The sequence below is a fragment of the Chlorocebus sabaeus genome, chromosome 12 (genome assembly GCF_047675955.1).
Source record: "Chlorocebus sabaeus isolate Y175 chromosome 12, mChlSab1.0.hap1, whole genome shotgun sequence".
Taxonomy (NCBI): domain Eukaryota; kingdom Metazoa; phylum Chordata; class Mammalia; order Primates; family Cercopithecidae; genus Chlorocebus; species Chlorocebus sabaeus.
Genome location: NC_132915.1, coordinates 77721532 through 77734296, shown reverse-complemented (window position 1 = coordinate 77734296; position 12765 = coordinate 77721532). Strand labels below are relative to the sequence as shown.

General features: G+C 42.6%; 1 long non-coding RNA gene across 1 annotated transcript in view; it reads right to left on the bottom strand.

Annotated features, from left to right (window-relative positions):
• Positions 1–625: 625 nt before the first annotated feature.
• The window catches only part of LOC103219051 (uncharacterized), a 59213-nt gene continuing 47073 nt past the window's right edge, over positions 626–12765 (bottom strand). Inside the window, exon 3 of the long non-coding RNA XR_005235159.2 lies at positions 626–3201. This is a non-coding gene — a long non-coding RNA (uncharacterized lncRNA). The remainder of the gene's footprint in view (positions 3202–12765) is intronic.

Genomic DNA, 12765 nt, shown 5'->3' with positions numbered 1-12765 from the left:
CATTAGAGGGTTGGGACTTTCAGCCCCACCCACAACCTCTGGGGTGAGGAGAAGGGTGGAAGGTCAAGTTGATCGCCAGTGGCCAGTGGTTTAATCAGTCGATCATGCCTATGTAATAAAGCCTTCATAAAAATCTAAAAGGGTGGAGTTCAGAGAGCTTCTGGATAGCTGAATGCATGGAGGATCCTGGAGGATGGTACACTCAGAGAGGGCATGGAAGCTCCATGCCCTTTTCCCCATGCCTTGACCTATGTATCTCTTCATGTGTATCCTTTGTAATACCCATTATAACTGATATGGTTGGGCTGTGTCCCCACCCAGATCTCACTTTGTAATAATCTCCACATTTCATGGGAGGGACCGGGTGGGAGGTAATTGAATCGTGGGGGCTGGTTTTTCCCATTCTGTTCTTGTGATAGTGACTAAGTCTCACGAGAGCTGATGGTTTTTTAAAGGGCAGTTCCCCTGCACATGCTGTCTCTCTTGCCTGCTGCCATGTAAGACATGCCTTGCTTCCCCTTCACTTTCTGCCATGATTGTGACACCTTCCCAGCCGTGTGGAACTGAACTGTGAGTCCATTAAACCTCTTTCTTTTATAGATTACCAAATCTCAAGTATGTCTTTATTAGCAGCATGAAAATGAACTGATACAATAATAAACCAGTAAACTTTAAGTGTTTCCTTGAGTTCTATAAGATCCGTTCCAGCAAATTAATCATACACAAAAAAGGGTTCAGGGGATCCCTGACTTGTAGATGGTCAGTCAGAAGCAGAAGTAAAACAACCTGGGGCTTTTGACTGGTATCATAAGTTGGGGGCAGTCATGTGGGACTGAGCCCTCAACCTGTAGAATCTGACACTATCTCCAGGTGGGTAACATCAGAATTGAATTGGATTGGAGGGCACCCAGCTGGTGTCTGCTACAGAACTGACTGTTCGCTTGTTGGTGGGGAGAAATCCTCACAGAGTTGGTCACAGGATTCTTCAGTGGTGATTATTTTTGAGTGAGAGAATTGAAAAAACACTTTGACTTTTTGAGTTTTTTTCTACTCACAATAAGGAAGGTAGGAGTACTGGGAGTCCTCCCAATAAGTATTTTACCAACATAGAAAAGCATGAAGGAGGCCAGGCGTGGTGGCTCACACCTGTAATCCCAGCACTTTGGGAGGCTGAGGAGGCTGAATCACCTGAGGTTGGGAGTTTGAGACCAGCCTAACCAACATGGTGAAACCCCAACTGTACTAAAAATACAAAAATTAGCTGGGCATGGTGGCAGGCACCTGTAATCCCAGCTACTTAGGAGGCTGAGGCAGGAGAATCACTTGAACTGGGAGGCAGAGGTTATAGTGAGCCAAGATCATGCCATTGTACTTCAGCCTGGGTGACAGAGTGAGATTCCATCTCAAAAAAACAAAACAAAACAAAAACAAAACAAACAAACAAAAAACAACAAGAAAAAAATAAAAAGAAAAGCATTAAGGATAGCGATTTTCATATATGCTGTGAATCACCCAGGGATCTTGTTAAAATGCAGATTCTCTGGTCCAGTTGGTCCGAGGTTGGGCCTGAGAATCAGTATTTCTAATAAGCTCCCAGTGATGCTGATGCTTCTGGCTTAGAAATTATGTTTTGAGTAGCAGGATTTGAGGACGTAGGAAGTTCACAGTAGCTGAGCACAATGGCATGCACCTGTAGTCCCAGCTGCTGGGAAGGCTGTGGTGGAAGGATCACTTGAGCACAGGAGTTTTGGGCTGTAGTGTGCTGGGCCGATGGGGTGCCCACACTAAGTTCAGCATCAGTACAGTGACCTCCTGGGAGTGGGGCATCACAGGTTGCCCAAGGAGGGGCAAATGGGCCCAGGGCAGAAATGAATCAGGTCAAAACTCCCATGCTGATCAGTAGTGGGATCACACCTGCAAATAGCCACTGCCCTCCAGCCTACGCCACATAATGGCATAGCCCTGTCTCTAAAATGAATAATAATAATAGTAATAATAAAAGGAAGCTCACAGTAAGTGCTTGCTAAGGAATTAGCAATAGATAAATTGCTCAATGAACATACAAATGAATAAAATAGGGGAGGGCACCCAGCGGTGTCTGCTACAGCTGTAGTAAGATGAAAACGCTATTATCCAAGGCTAGACTGAGGTTAGAGACTATGCTTCCAGCCTCCTATATTTGACATTTCTTCCTCCAACTGTTCCTTTTGATTTTGTTATCTCTCTCTCCTCAGTGTCAGGGCAATGAGAAGATCAAAGTCACTATATGTGGTGTACTCCCTGAGCCTCAATGTGCATATCTGTAAAATGGGAATAATACTGTCTATTGTGCAGTTGTTGCAAAACTAAATGGCTCATAAGAGGAATTTAAGAAATGATTGCTATTGAATATTTTCAAATTAATTAACTTGAAGAGACAACAGATGCCTCTCTTCCACGTCGAAGGAACAGAGGAAAAACTATTACTTATATATCTATGTGCTAGCACTGTGCTATGTGCCTGAATAAATTGTTTTATAAATTGTTTTGCTTGTAAAGCCTTTTGAAGTCCATAGTGTTATGTCTGTTTCACACGTGGGGAAACTGAGCCTTAGAAAGAATAAGAGACTTTTTCATCCAAGGTCACAAGGCTGAGTAAGTGGCGGGGACCAGTTGTGTCTGATTCCAAAACCACACTCTTTCCCCACATCCTGCCTCTCCTCTGTGCCCTAGTAGTGGGCAGCCTGCCCCTTTGAACACAGTCGTCCACAGTCAAAGGCTCTGGGTATTAGCTGTTAAGGCTCCAGTTCCGACCCACGTCCAGGGCTCATTCCTTGGCTGTGAAGCAGACAGCCTGTTTACATGACACAGGTCTGGGATGGCAAAGTACTCAGTGCCTGTTTGTCTGCTTTTGCCTTCTCCCCTATTCAGACCTTTGGTGAGTCAGTTATGGTCAAATTCAGGGACAGTTTGTGCCGAGCTCAGTCCAACTTATGGGGAAGGTGTCTTAAGCCCTGAAGTTCACTGGGTGAAAATGTCAAAGCAGACAGACAGATGACCTCTCACCTCCTTGCAGAAGGGAGGTGTTTGTTGAGCAAAGCATTCAAGAGCATCTTCTTCAAGTCCCAAACAGGCCTGAATCACCAGCCCCATTTTCCAACCACAGATGTTTTCTCACTCATAGCCAGGTTCCAAGTGGGACAGGATCTGCTGGATTGAGCTCTAGAAGAGACAGAGAGGAAAGAAATGTGAATCTGACATGTTGTTTTCACCACTATAAACCCAGCTCCCTGGCCCATATCCCAGTCCTGCCTCAGAATTCCCCCTCCTACGGTAGAGACAGCTAACTGCTTCCCTTCCGTAGTGTAGAACTGTCACTGGGAAGTAGCTGCCATGTCAGTGATTACATTTCCCAGCAGCTCTTGCTTCTCATGGGTGGTTACATGACCACTTTACAACAATGAGCAGAAGTGATGTGTCTCGCTCCTGGTCCAAGGCATCCCTTCTCCATCCTGCCTTTTCACATCTTAGGTAAGAAAGAAGCCACAGGAAGAAGGAGGCAGGGTTTCTGACTCACCATGTGAAAGGTTTTCTGGCAACCAGGAACATCCACATCAACAGCTCGGTGAGTGAAAAATAGTGTTTTATTACTTTAAGGTCACTGAAACTTTTGGATTTGTTCATTAGAGCAGCTAATCTTGCTCTCATTAGTATACCCAGGATAGAGATAGCAGCATGGACGCTGATTGGACTCTTGGCACTGGGTGCAATGCACTGTGCTCAGAACTTCATCACCATCATCTCACGGAACCTTCATATAATTTTGGCAGGTAATCAACCTCCCCAGTTTAAACTATAGAAATCTTGGTTCCAGGATGTTAAATTATTTGTTCCGGATCACATGGTTAGGAAGTGACAAACATAAGATTCAAACAAATCTCTGTCTGACAACAGTTGCAGAAAGTTCTCCCTTTTATACCCCAGCCTGAGTGACAGAGTGAGACCCTGTCTCAAAAAAAAGTAAGGAAGGAAGGGAGGAAGAAGAGAGAGAGAGAGAAAGGAAGAGGGGAAGAGGGAAGGGAAAGGAAGGGAAGGGAGAAGGGAAGGGAGAAGGGAAGGGAGAAGGGAAGGGAGAAGGGAAGGGAGAAGGGAAGGGAGAAGGGAAGGGAGAAGGGAAGGGAGAAGGGAAGGGAGAAGGGAAGGGAAGGGAAAGGAAGGGAAGGGAAGGGAAGGGAAGGGAAGGGAAGGGAAGGGAAGGGAAGGGAAGGGAAGGGAAGGGAAGGGAAGGGAAGGGAAGGGAAGGGAAGGGAAGGGAAGGGAAGGGAAGGGAAGGGAAGGCGGAAAGAAGACTGCCTAAACCCTCTCACCCAGGTGTGGCACAGATCCCAAAGAAATAGCAGCAGGTTTGGTGGAAGCATGTTTAGAGTAGTCAATGTCTTATTAAAGTGTGTCTTAAACTTGATGTTGGCAAGTCATAGTGAAATAGCATTCCAATAAATTTCCCAGCTGGGTAACTCAAAACTATTGAAGTGAAATTTGCAAAGGTGGTCACATTGCAAGATGTGAATTATGCCGTACTTAGATCCAGCTCACCGAGAACAACTTTAGAGGGCACCTATGACACTGGTGACAACCTTATACTCAAGTGGAAACATAGTGAGCTTGGAGCAAGAAGCCAGGGGTCTCAGACCTAACTCCATGGCTTGCTGACCTCATTACATGTAACTAAGACACAATGGTTATGTGTCAAGACACAACATCTCAGAGATGCAGCACCCTGGTTTCTGAATGGGGGTGGAGTAGAATGGGGAGGTGCTTCTCTGTCTTTCTCCCAATGTTGTCAGATTTCCTTGTCTTTTTCATCTTTATGCTCAGACCTCAGCCTCTTTTTTTTTTTTTTTTTTTTTTTTTTACTTTAAGTTCTGGGATACATGTGCTAAACATGCAGGTTTGTTACCTAGGTATACATGTGCCGTGGTGGTTTGTTGCACCTATCAACCAGTCATCTAGGTTTTAAGCTCTGCTTGCATTAGGTATTTGTTCTAATGTTCTCCCTCCTCTTTCCCCCAACTTCCTTACAGGCCCCAGTGTGTGATGTTCCCCTCCCTGTGTCCATGTGTTCTCATTGTTGAGCTCCCATTTATGAGTGAGAACATGCAGTGTTTGGTTTCCTGTTCCTGTGTTAGTTTGCTGGACCTCAGTATCTTATATGTGAACTATTGCAACAGACCCTGGGAGTAGGGACAGTGTGGTACCAGAGCCACATACCCCTCCTCATTATATCCAGTGAGATCACACTCCTATTGAAACCCAAGAGTTCCCTTCTATTCTCAGGATAAATCCAAGCTCCTCAAATTGCCATTCAGAGTATTCTATGATACAACCTTGACCTTCATTTCTGTTGGATATACCATGACTCCAAATCTTCGCCCTATACTGGATCCCAATGGCAAGTCCCACATTTCCCATGTACCTTCCTGCCATTTCCTGACTTTAACTCCTCCAATGTGCTCTTATCCTAATCATTATAAATTCAAACTCTACTCACCTTTCAAGGCTGATGTTGGTACAACCACTTCTAGAAAGCCTGATGTCCACAACTAGGATTTCCATTTCTCTCCTAAGAGCTCAGGCAGCAGGTCTTACTGGATTCTGATCCCTTTGAAACTTGTTGTTCATTATTTGATCCCATTTCTTATCTCCTCTCCTAGCTCCTTAGGAAAAATGACTCTACCTTCTTCATCTTTTTATATTGTCCAGCACCTATAATTTTTCTTGGTGCAAACTCGGTCTTTGGTAAGTTTACTAAGTTAACTCAAAATCATGAGTCAAGGAAAGACTCAGACAAGGCAGTTGATAAAAGGAAGTATTAGAGCAAGCCACGCTACAGTAACAAGTAAACCCTGACATTAATGACTTAACACAGTAAAATGTTATCTCTTACTCTCCTCACAGTCTTTCATGAGCTAGCAGCTGTGCTTAGCAGAGCTCTTCCAGTCAGTGACACAGGGATCCAGTCTCCTTCCATCCATTGAGGGAAGCACTCTGCCATTCCAAGTCCTTTGCTTGTAGCTGTACAGATAAGGTTGAGAAATTTTGGAAGACTGCACATGATATTTCATGGCCAGGTTGGAATTGTTGTATGTTCTTACTGCTTGAAGTGTTGTCCATAAAACCAGCAGCACTGGTATTAACTAAGAGGTTATCGAAATGCAGAATCATGGGCCTCACCCAAGACCTACTGAATCAGAATCTGCATTTCAACAAGATCCCTGAGTGATGGGATGACTCATTATACACATTATAGCGTGAGAACCACTAGTGGACACCATTTCTGTGCACATTCCATTGGCAAGAACTCCAATGCAAGCCCCAACCTAACTGCAAAGAAAGCTGGCAAATTTATCCCACCCTGATACCTAGAAAGAGGACAAAAGTTTTGCCTGCCACAGACTGCCACAAGCAGCATTTAAAATGGAACAAATCCAGTTCCACCTCCAAGTCAAGCAAGTCATACAACTCTAAACCTCATCTCCCTGCTATGCAGTATCAGGAAGGATGGAGTGTCTATGCTGGCTGAATAAGGGACAGGTTGTTTCAAGATGGTGGACTGCAGCAGAAGGCAGGGACTTTGTGTGTGTATGCAAAGAGATGGAAGCCAAGTGAACAGGGATATTAAACAACCTGTTAGCCAACAAAGTTGAAAGAACATTTAAACCATGTGCTTTGAAGAAAACAGCTCCCCCTGCTCCCACCAATATTCATCCAACCAAGACACAGGCCTTAAGGAGACACAGAAGCAAAGCCAGACCAATACACTGCTAATTTTCTGGGAAGTTTTTACCTGTTTGATCCAACTGTTTTCACTATTTCCAGTGGTCATTGTTCCTGGTTCTCATTAGTTGAAATTTATTTTCATTATTCTGTGACTATATATTTTTTCCAGAACACAAGGATTTGAGGTTCACATACTTTCATCTTTTTCTTTATGATTGGTTAATTAACCAGCACTGAGTGAGGGAGTGGGGAGTAAGGAATAGAGGAGACTTTAAAAAATCCCTTTTCATGTAAATGTATAGGCCACTTAACAAGGAACTTGGAGGTCCTTGGTAATATTTGTACTTGATGGTGTTTTACTTGGAAAATACTCTTACGCCAGCTCTGATCTTAAGTTTTAAAGCATTTCAATAAAATAAAGAGAGAATGCATTATATTTCATAATACAAATTAGCTTCATCTTGCATGTGCCAGGCATGGAAAAGAACAACCCTGAAGCAATCAAAATTTCCCCATTAGTACTGACCATCTAACTTTTATAGCAGACCATCACTTCTCCAAATAATGTTGCATGTTTGTTTTCAAACCACAGGGAAATAAATGATTTATAAACTCAATAAGAAAAGAAAGTGAATCTATAAAAACTACATATCCTGGAAAGAATTTCTAATGCCGAGTGTAAACTGGCACTTCATGTCTATTCATATGATTTAAAATTAGGTGTCAATGTGGTGTTATATAATTCACTTGTGAGCTGCATGGGTGAATGGGTAGTGTACATGTGTATGCCATCAGTCATGGGATAATTTCTGCGTTGTTAAAGGATCATACATCTCTTCTCTTTCCATTGCTGTCATCTGAGGCTAGGCCACCACTCTTAAAGAACTGGCTCTTTCCTCCATTGGCTTCAACAACTGGGTGATGAGTTCTAAACTTTCTCTCCAGAAGCTACCTCACTCCTGAGCTCCTTACTTACATAACCAATTCAGTGTTGGACAGCTCTGTTTCCAGAGGACCTCAAATTGTGCATGTGCTAAAAGTAACCGTCCGTCTTCTCCCAAAACCTTTCATTCTTTCTTGTAGTATTTCCTAAGAATGTAGGAATTCAAGTATTTGCTGAGGGAAGTGAGGATTCATTCTTTCTTTTCCTCATTTTTATTTCCACAGAATTAATAGACCCTTTATACACATTTATGTTTATCACATCCCACTCCCCAAAAAAACTTGAAGTAGCTATTTTAAAAATCTACAATACAACACAATGAAAATAGTCTTAGAAAGTAATGGGAATGGCAAAATTAAGTTAGAATAGTTGCGTGAAGTCAGAGGAAGACTGATTCTCAGCAAGGTAGAGCAGGAAGTTGGGACACAAATTAACTTGAGTTTTCCACAGGCTAAGTAGGAAATACTTATCAGGGATGTGTGATTCATAATGTCTGTCAGATTAAAGGAAATTCCAGCTGCTCAAGAGGAGCATGATTTTATTACATAACAAAAGCAGTGCCAGCAAAAGTGCGAAGTATGGACTTTCATACAAGATGACCTGGGTCAAATGAACCTCCTCGGCTGCATGCCTTGTCTATTTAGCAATAAGATGGCCGGGCGCGGTGGCTCACGCCTGTAATCCCAGCACTTTGGGAGGCCGAGACGGGCGGATCACGAGGTCAGGAGATCGAGACCATCCTGGCGAACACGGTGAAACCCCGTTTCTACTAAAAATACAAAAAATTAGCCAGGCGTGGTGGCGGGCACCTGTAGTCCCAGCTATTCGAGAGGCTGAGGCAGGAGAATGGTGTGAACCCAGGAGGCGCCACTGCACTCCAGCCTGAGTGACAGAGCCAGACTTTGTCTCAAAAAAATAAAAATAAAAATAAAAATAAATAAGATAATTGACAATGGACTTAGGTAAACACCTTAATAGCTTTTTTTTTTTTTTTTTTGAGACAGGATCTCACTCTGTCACCCAGGCTGAAGTGTAGTGACACGATCTCAGCTCACTGCAACCTCTGCCTCCCAGGCTCAAGCAATCCTCCCATTTCAGCCTCCAGAGTAGCTGAGCTGGGACTACAAGAATGTGCCACCATGCCCGGCTAATTTTTGTATTTTTTTGTAGATATGTGGGTCTCACTATGTTGCCCAGGCTGATCTTGAACTCCTAAGCTCAAGTGATCCTCCCGCCTTGACTTCCCAAAGTACAAATATTTCAGGCGTAAGCCACCACGCCAGCCCTTAGTGAATACCTTAGTTAACATTCCCTTGACGACTACCTGGAAAAGACAGTGGAGGTGGGCAAAGAACTACCTTACTTCCACGGTCTCTCCTACTTTTCTGAGTATGCAATTCTAGTGAGCATCCTAAAATGAAATGTCAATCAAATATAAAGCACATTTACTGAATAAGGGTCCTCTGTGGTCTGACTTCTATCTCATCTCCTGCCCCGTAACCTCTACACCATCCACACTTGTTATTTTCACTACTTAGTCTTGGCTGTTCCCCTTACAAAGCATACTCTTATTCTATTTCTCTGCCTCATATTCTTAGTCATCTTATGTAACCCAATACTCATTTCTTCTGTGAATCTTCCTCTGACTCCAGTATTGGAAGCTCTCTCCTTCAGGTTCCTACACTCCATGTACATTTTTTTGCCATAGCATTTGTTTATAGGGTATCAAAACTTCTTGTTTAGTGGCTATTACCACATATAACAAGTAAATGTTTATTAAGCACTTACCACGTCTTTAGCACTGAGTTACATGCTTTCATATATATCATTTTATTTGATTCCTATATTAGTTTTCTGTTGCTAAGTAACAAATCCGCAACAAAACTGAGCAATCTTAAACAACGAACATTTCTCATCTCACAGTTTCTGCGGGTTGAGAATGTGAGTGTTGGTTACGCAGGTGCCACTGGCTCAAGGTCTCTCATGAGGTTGCAGTCAAGGTGTGGGTTGGGGCTGTGGTGTCATCTGAAGACTCAGTTGGATGAGGATCTGCATTTGAGCTCACCACATATGGTTATTGGCAGGTCTTAGAAAATTCATTCCCCAGCTCACTCACATGAGCCTCTCCAGAGGGCTCCCTCAGGACAGGGCTTCCTCCAGAGTGAACAATCCAAGCAACAGCAAGAGCACTCAACAAAGAAGCCACAACTTTCATAACCTAATCTTGAAAATGACATCCCATCACTTCTGCCATATCCTATTCATTAGAAGCAACTCTCTAAATTGAGCCCACACTTAAGGGGAAGAGATCACACAAGAGTGTGAGTAACAGGAGGTGAGGAATCACTGGGGGTCATCTCAGAGGCTGTCTACCATGATCTCCTAAGCAATCCTGCAAATTCAGTCTCATAACTTGGCATTTGCAGATAGAACACTGAGGCTCAGTGAACCAAAGCAACTTAGCAGGTGAGTGTTACACTTGTGATTAGGTCTGTGGGACTCTCCAGTTTACCTTTCACTGGTCCATGATATATCTTTGTCTCAATGTCTAGCATGGTGCAAATCACGTAACAGGCATTCTACAAATCAGAGATCATGGATAGCCCACAGATTTTTGAGAGTGGACCTTCACAGAGTGTTAAAATTTATTTAAGTTCAAGTCCCTTTAGAAGTCATACATCCTCTCCACAGTCTCCTTCACTCCTTATTGTCTTACCCCAATATGATTCACCCAGTTACACTAACTGTCTGGCCCCTGAAGTCATTTGAGTTTGGGTTCGTGCTATAAGTAATTGGTGACAGAAGTGAGGTTTGTCATTCTTCATCCCCCTGTCCATTCATTCAACCAGCAAATATTTCTTGAATGCTTACGATCAGCTAGGCACTATGTTAGCCAACTGTGGGGGGAGACTAAACTATTCAATGCGAACAGGTCCATAATTCAGGAAAGTTGGTGTATATGGATCAGTATATGGATGCTTTTTACGTTCCTGTATGTTCAAAAATTTCTATAATAAAAAGGTAAAATCAAAGGTGATCCATAAAATTTCTAAGTCATATTATGAAAGGAAGGGGTAAATACTGGGAAAATTCCTTGGTGAATCCCACAATACTTATTTCAAGAAGTTTTAATATTTCAATTTACAGATGAAGAAACAGGTTGATTGAAGCTAGAAGGTTCTGGAGCTGAGATTCATAGCCACATCTGTTTGGATCAAAGGCCAACATTTTCCCCCACTGAACCACACTGCTAAACATATACAAATGTTATCTCCACATCTCAAATCTTAAGGCTGCACTGGATTCTGGAAATCAATGAGGTTGCATTCATGACCACCTAACAAATGACTCTCAGTCTTCACTGTCTCTTACTTAACATTTCCCCAGTTACCTGTGGTGTCTTCCCTGTGTTAAGCACATAATGTATGCCAGGCACTGGGTCTCAATATCAATTCACCTTCACAAGTCTCCTCATTGTTATCGTTACCTTCCTTGTCCACAGAGGAAAGAGGCTCAGAGAGATGAAGTAACACATCAAGTCATATAGCTAGACAGGGTGGAATTCAGATTGGAATCAAGGGCAGCTGGACCACAAAGTGATTGTTCTTTCTGTTAACAGGACTGTCATTTTAGAACCGATGAATAGGGAAAAAACAAAAAATACAAAACTCTAGGCTAGCCATGTGGTAGCTGATTCCTGCTGATTGCCAATTAGACCCTCCCCCGATTGTTTGCCCTCTTCAGTCACAGTCTTCACATCTATAAAAGAGAGACCTGGTCTCAATATCCCCTAAGGCGGGATTTTCAAACCATAAGTCAGACCCATCAAAAAGTAATCAGATCAATGGAGTCACCACAAACATTTTTTAAGAAACAGAAGGAAGGCCGGGTGCGGTGGCTCATGCCTGTGATCCCAAAACTTTGGGAGGCCGAGGTGGGCAGATCACCTGAGGTCAAGAGATCGAGACCATCCTGGCCAACGTGGTGAAACCCCATCTTTACTAAAAATACAAAAATTAGCTGGGTGTGGTGGCACGCACCTGTAGTCCCAACTACTCGGTAGGCTAAAGCAGGAGAATTGCCTGAAACCGGGAGGTGGAGGTTGCAGTGAGCCAAGATCGTATCACTGCACTCCAGTCCGGTGACAAAGTGAGACTCCGTCTCAAGAAAAAAAAAAAAAAGAAAAAGAAAAAAGAAACAAAAGGAAGAAAAGAAAAACCATCATAGTAAAAATGAGTATTGAGTGTTTTTTTATGACAGGTATACATACACACACGTGTGTGCCTTTGTGTATGTGTGTATGTACATTGGGTCATGATGTAAGATCAAGTTCTCACTGTGGATTACTGTCAAGATTTTGAAAGTTACTCCATTAAGGAGGATTCTTTCAGTCTAGGGACTTAGGTCTCACAATTGCAAATGCAAACCTAACAGTTTGCTGGAAACTATAGACCAATAGACAGAGGAGAAAGATAGAATCAGACAGATAGATTTTAAGGGTTTTTTTTGGCCTTTTGTTTTAGAGACAGGGTCTCACTATGTTGCCCAGGCTAGTCTCGAACTTCTGGCCTCAAGTAATCCTCCTGCCTCACCTCCCAAAGTGCTGCAACTACAGGTGTGAACCACCACACCCAACTAAGACGTGGATTTGGATCTGAACTCTTCTATTTATGACTGTATGCCCTCGAGCAAGTCATTCTACCTCTTTGGGCCACAATTTTATGATCTGTAAAATGCAAATAATAATGCTTATCTTACAGGGTAATAATGAGGCTTAAATGAGAAAACATAATCTCTTAGCAGAGTTCCAGAAACATCATAATGCTCAAAATATGTTAATTATAATAATTGTTGATTTAAATATTTTATTATGACCATTATAATTATTATTTTCAAATTGCATTGAAATTATTTATTTACATATCTCTTCCTAGACTAGACTCATAAAGAAATCCAAGGTAGTCTTTATCATTGTATATCAAAACCGTATTGAATTCAATGCAAATTGATTATGTTGACAGTATCTCCAAAGTTAGAACTAGGATCAGAAGCCTTAAAGACTGTTC